The sequence below is a fragment of the Cupressus sempervirens genome, chromosome 6 (assembly GCF_028749045.1).
Source record: "Cupressus sempervirens isolate cs-2001-9-10 chromosome 6, ASM2874904v1, whole genome shotgun sequence".
In the NCBI taxonomy this organism is placed as follows: domain Eukaryota; kingdom Viridiplantae; phylum Streptophyta; class Pinopsida; order Cupressales; family Cupressaceae; genus Cupressus; species Cupressus sempervirens.
In genome coordinates this window covers 325,912,762-325,920,011 of record NC_143123.1, presented here as the reverse complement: position 1 = coordinate 325,920,011, position 7,250 = coordinate 325,912,762, and positions in this window count along the sequence as shown.

Sequence of the window (7,250 nt, the reverse complement as noted above, 5' to 3'; positions counted from 1 at the left end):
TTCATTTGGTTCTAGTCTTGGAGATGGTTCAACTACATTGAGGTATATGATGATGTCTCGACCGTTTTCAAATTTAAAGATGTCACGAGGCTCGATCGTGTCCTAGTTGATAAGCTCAGGATAGATCAAGGGTAATGATTCAAGGTACATATATGGTGTGGCTTTATTCAAAGAAATAATCTGATTTTATGGCTTGCACATTGTATTAGGTAATTCTATGACATGTTCTTCTTCTAAACTACCTAGGAAACTAGAGTTTTCGAGGTGTTCACTATCCTCATTTTCAATTTCCACTAGAAAGATATCCAAAAATAGAGTTTGGAATTGGATAAAATCATTAGGTTTATTGTATTCATGTGAAGAAATATCATGTGGTCATCCCATACTTTTTTCAAAACTGTTCTAGTGTGAAGTGACTTTTTGTGGTGGAATGGGGTATGATCTAGAATCAGATTCTTGTTCTATGGTAATGCACTATGTGGAAATGTGAATTACATAAAATTCTTTTTCATGGGAAGATTATTAAAATAATGAATTAAGTTCCCACTTGGTGAATTCATCATCATACTCATTATTAGTGGCATCCATGAATGGTCATTCTATAAGGTAGAGATTTGAGAAGGATAGGTTTACATTCTTTGGATCGGGTGTCTTCTGATCTATTACATATTTTTCTTTTGGTATCCAAATCAAAGTGGAGGAGGATGGAAATTCACATTTAGGTCATGACTTATCAAGAGGGGGTGGCTTAGGATAGGGCAAAAAAATTCATTTTCTTTCTTGGAATAGCCTACCCCTATCTCGAATTTATTAGGCCTAAAATGTGCTATTAGCGGTTCAACAATACCTGTGTCTCTTCCCAAAGGGCCTTCACCTGGGTAACTCATTTTCTTCATTAAGTCATAGACCTTTCCAAAAAGGTGGGGAGAAATGTAAACCATTTTTATCCTCTTGTTTTCCTCTTCCTTGATGCTTAGAGATATACTACTTCATTTGAAAAAATATTCATTATAGGGTCTAGGAAGATCGGTTGAAGTTGGTCTACCGTGATATTTAGGAGATATTTGGGGGCCAAATAAAGAACTTGAATATTCTCCTACCCCTTTGCATTGAAATTTTTACTTCCATTCAAACTCCTTCATTAAACAACTCATTTCTTCAGAATGTTTTTGCTAGGGGTATTTTGGTGGAAGGGGTGACGAGATGAAAAAACTAGAACAACTCACTTTCTCTTTTCCCTTAGGTATTGTGGAAGAGTGGCTATTGCATTGACTTGTAGAGGTTGAAGCCTCTATTGATATAGATTGGTTGGAATTTCTTGTAGTAATGGGGGCTTCTTCCTTGTAATGAGGAACATAGGAATTTCAATATTGAATGTAGTTTTGGTCCCCAGGTATGGTTATCTGTTGACCCATATATGGAAATTTCAAACATTGATGATAAGTAGACGGGAAAAATTGCTTTTCATGGATCCACAGTCTTCCTAATTAGATGTTTTAAGTTAAATTTAGGTCCAGAACTTGACAAATATTTTCCTTCACAACTAGGCCAACCCTTATTGGCAAGATGACCATGCCCTTAGAGGATCTTTCCTCATCATCATAAGCCTTAATTATACTTTTTTTCTTAGGGTCAACAAGATCTTCAGTGTATCCTAGTGCTCTTATCAAGTTTAGTGTGCAATTGTTTAAACTAGTGCTACCATCAACCAAAGCTCTCTTTACTCTATTTCTATGTATAAAGACTTCACTATGTAATGGGGAGTTTTGGGGATGGGTGAAGGACATGTCATCTTGTGCTAAAAAGGATGCATAGTGGGGTGAAATGAGGTTCCTTACCATATTTTGGAACCTATTAACGTCAAGATCATTTGGCACTCAGGCTTTGGTTAGGATCTCTTTGTGCTCTAGGGAGATTTTTTAATAATTCAAAGATGGAGATATGGGAAGGGGTTTTCAGTAACTAATTAACCAAACTATATTTGGAGATGGAAAAGCTTGTGGTTGCTTGATTTGAACTAACGGTTTCCCCTGACAAGATCACTTTAGAGGCTTGACCTCAAGTGATGGAATTCAAGGGTTGTTTCTTGATCTTATCTTTGAGAACAATAATGTTGATGACACTATTAAATCTAGATATCATGTTTACTACATTGTCATAATTGTGGGCATAATTGACCTTGTCATTGGAAGATTTATTTTGGTTATTTTTGGAAGATTCTCATTTCTCATGGCTGATGAAGGGATTTTTTAAGGTCATATGATCTTTATTGGTACAAAGAGTGTGGAATTCAATGGTCTCATCATCAATCAATTTTTGAATGAATCCTTTAAGGGAATAATAGTTATTGGTGAGGTGCCCCTAATTTTGATGATAGGCACACAAATGTTTTTCATTCCACCATGAAGGTTTGACTTATGGTTCTAAAGCTTAGCTTCTACTAATAGGATAAGCTCATCAACTAAGAGTGTTTGCAAATCTCTTTCATATGTTTCACCTATGGGAGTGTATAATCTAGGTGGATTGGAAAACTTATACCCTTTCAATGGAGGGGCTTGGTTCTATGCCGCTTGTTGATTGGGAGTATTTTGTATTGGTGGAGTAGCCATGTTTCATCGATAGATGGATGCATTTGTCTTTCCTTTGTCTATTTTGGCGAGTAGGCACATTGGTATTATTTACATTTAGAGATTGTTGATTTGGGGAGGGGTAAAGGTGTAGTTTAACATTATTTTCTTATACTACTCCATCATTTACCATGTTTTTGTTGTTGTTTTTCCACCATGATCTCTATTTATCGTTCAATGATAAGATAAGTTGTGTTGTTGTGAAGATTATTGGAGAAACTTGTGCCATCTTTTGATAGTTAAATGATATTTTTTTTCAACAAGGTTTCTTCAAATTTGGCTGCATTTTCTAATGTTGATTTAAAATATTTATGACCTTGAAGTTGTATCCAATAATTAATAGGTTTAGATAGGATATTGAAAAATACATCAGTTTTCTCATTGTTTGGGATGTCTTGATGGAACTTGGTGAAGATGTGCCACCATATTTGTAAGAAAACTTCAAAAGATTCACCTAAAAGTTGTTTCATGTTGCATAAGTCAATCATGGTAACCTCTCTCTCAATATTATAGGAGTATTGTGAAACAAAGACAAAGGCTAGTTGATCAAATGATCTAATGTTCAAGGGGAGTTTTGAGAACCACTCCATAGCTTCTCCTCCCAAACTTCTATGAAATAGACACATAAGGTAGGTTGTATAATGCAAAAATTCCATACTTAATGTATATAATTGGTGGAGATGATCTTGGGGGTCAGATCTACAAAAATATTTGTCATATTTTGCTATTTTCATTTTTTGGAGAAATGTGTCAAGATACTTTTATCAAATGGGAGAGGGCATATCCTCTCTAGAATGAATTCAACTGGTTGGACTTTTCCTCATTTCATATTTTACATTTTTTTTTGTAGATCTTGGATTTTTTGGGTAATGACCTATAAGTTCGAATCCTCTTGATCCCTCTTGAGGTTAGATATATTGAAATTGATGGGTAATTTTGCACCTTGTTGTGCCAATGATAATAAGTAGCATTCTTTATGTCTTTCTAGTAGTTTCTCCATGATATTGACAAGATTTGGGTTTTGTTGAAAGTATTTGATCCTTGACTCAAATCTATTCTCACTCTATATTTGGGATGAAACCATTTAAATAGAAAGTTTTGAATTCTATTGCTCAAATAGGGGCAATTCTTCATCAACAGTGGCTGACAAGCAGTTAGTGGGTACTATGGGATCAATGGTGTTTGAGGATTATGCAAATTTTGTAGTTTATTTTTCCATTCTAGCACTTACTCATGTGGAAAACCTTTTTGGTTCCTTTTGTTTAGTACTTATTTTGGTTTTGTGTAGTGACATGAGATGTAAATGAAAACCCTTTAATCCTCCTACATTTTCATGATGTGGAATAATTTTTAGACCAAGCTATAATGAATTATCAAGCTGTCTTACGAATAGTTCTAAAAATATGAATTGTTATGAGATCTTGATGATAGGATTCAACTTCGTGAAGTTAGGTGGTGAAAGGATGTGTGTTTCCTTTGATATTTGGCTTGATGTATGAGGCTAGATTGATGATGTTTGTTGGATAAAAATTCTTAGGTGGGATCATTTAATAACTTAGATGACATATAATTTCTTGCTTGATCTTAAAGATATTGGCCACGTTCAAAGTTTCTCATATTTATAGAGTGTTAAAGAAGGAAAAGGGTATTCAAATATGCTCTCTATTTTGGGATATTCTGGGTGCAAGTGTAGTTTATATGCACTATTTTATGACCCAAATGCATTATACCTCTCTATACCAAGTGTTGTTCTACAGTGTGGAAGCATTATTTTAAATGCATATTGTAACGCCCCATCAAGTGATCCAAAAGAATTAACCTAAAGTTTTACTAAGTTTTCCAAACATTTTTTTTTAGAAGAATAAAATTTACAACAATCATAAAGTAGTAGAAGCAATAACATACAATCATACATAAGAAAACATAACTGATTATATTCCTTAAGGATCCCAAGACATTGAATCACATTTAAATTTAAATAATACTAAATCCAATAAATAACACATCCACATGAAAGAATAACTACAAGTCTAATCCATTTAAATAATATACATTTGTTTCGAATGCCACTTGGAAATAAATTTAGAATGGACAATCATCCACTATACATGTCATAGGGTATGAAAGGCTAAAAGAATATACATTTATAAAAATAGATTACATCACCCCTTTCAGATCCATGAAACAAAATACAATATAATAAATAAAATCATCCATAAAATAGATATAACCATCCATCATAATACACAAAGATAGAATGAAAGGAAATGTAGACAAGGAACTCTAGCCACAACATCAATAAATGGATCTCAATGGTAAAAGTAAAGAGCACTACCACCCAACCTCATGGTAACCCAAAAAGGTCCACTCCCACCATGTTGAGGAGATAGTCTCAAGTCCCAAATAGGATATCAATCTCAAAAATGAAAAAGTAATATCTAGGTCAAGGAAAACCCTAAAAGTAATCTAACTCAAAGGTTCCAAGATAAATTGACATCTAAACCTAGAGGCAAACAAAGAAATGTAGGAAATCTTACTACTAGTGGGTAAGTGTCATCGCACAAACCAACTCTAGGGTTACCCAACTAGTCTTTTAATACTCTAACCCCCTAGTGACTCTATGTGGCACTAATATCCTTTCATATTGACAAGGCATACTAATAATGCATGGTCGCAACCAAGTGTCCTCTCTACTCCCATCCTAGTCTATACTAGCACTTGGGGTATGGGTGAGGAAATACAAAGACTCTTATTAGGTTCATTTTACTCTCATTTAGTGTAGTGTTTTCACTTATTAACTACTTATGATGGGTTACCCATCAACCTCTTTAGGGCCGCAACCTCCATTGCAAGCTACTTCCCAACTTAACATATAGATTACCTACCCTAGGCTCATAAAAGTACAAATCAAAGAATCACAATTTTCACCTCAGTCCTATACAAGTGACTGGAAAGCATCAAAAGAAAATGTACAATAACACCTTAATTCTTTACAAAAAATTGGGAAACATCCAAAAATAACTAATCAATGACTCAAAGGTTAAGTCAAATATGTCATACCATTCATCCTATTATCACACAAGAACACTAAAAGTAATAATGAATAATAGATCCAAACTCATCATAGAGCATACTAGACACATTACCATGGTTGAGTTTAAAAGATCAAGATCAAATCATCATAATATCATAGAAATAGAACTCCTAAACCTCTAGTAAATGTCCTAAGACTAGTCAACACTGTAATCACCCAAACCCAAAACATAAGACAACATACATATAATAGTGTAGTTTCATAGTTTGGTTTGATTTTAAAGACACACAGTCTAAGTTAATAATAAGGTTTTAAGTTTTTGTTTCAATGTACGTTTTTGACTAGATGAGATCCATGGTTTACCCTTACAAATTAGTCTATCCTCATTTTAGAACAATTTGCACAATTTACCCTTAACTTATGAAATTCCCAAGTTCACAATTTAATATCATAAGATGACTTAAATTAATTATTTCCAATAAATAATAATAATTTTCCATTAATTAGAATTCACTACGATTTTATTGATAGTTAAAATTATTAAATAATAATTTTCATAAATAACTAAAGTGTTATTAAATAATATTTATTATTAATTAAAGACTTAATTAAACTAAATTAATTAATTTCAATTAATAATTATTTGAAACAAATATATAAATAAACTTTTATTCATTTATTAATTAATTAATAATAAAAATTATTAATAAAACATATTAAGAAAATTAATTAATAATTACTAATAAAGTTTTATAAAAACTAAAATTTAAAATCAATTTTTTAAAACAAAAACATATATATAATCATGCAATTATGGCTCATCAGCCTGGGAAAAGCTGTGCAACCATTAAAGGCCACTAATTGCAAGGGGCCCGTGGTCAAAGCTGCACTACTAAGTACTATTGCTACTATCGTAGTCCTTACTGCAGTTAGTGAAACTTTTAAAAAGCTACCAAGATGGGGGAAGGGAGGTGGGGGTTTGGTGGCCCTGCCTCCTTCCCTAATTTATATCTTATAATTTTAATTTTTTTAAATTTCAATATAAATTATTTTTAAACAATCCCACCCACCCACACACACACACACACACACACACACACACAAAAGTTCTAACAATACTCTAATAGGGAAAATATGATAAACTAATCGAATTTTCAATCTAAAATTTCCATTTCTTTTTAAAAACCCTTCTCGATTTAATTAACAACCTTTAAATCTATAGAATGAGGGTTTTACTAATTTTCAATCCTCACATATATAGAAGAAATTGATATGAATACCATTAATTTCAAAATAAAATATTGAAAGATTCATCACAATGAAATTTGGAAAAATAATTCGACAAGCATGATGAAGACAAGAAATTCGTAGAAACATAATTTGTTGGGTGAGTAAGACACGAGGCTCTACCTAGTTCTAATGCTAATTCACAACCACCCAAATATTGTGAGAGAATTTTCTTTTCTCTCAAAACCTTCTCTCTGAAAAATTCCTTCTCCAAAATTTTTGGTCCCTGCAAAAAGAGCTCTCAATCTTTGATATGGAGTTCTCTCCTAAATTCGGGGCACTGATTGTGTGATCACGTGAGG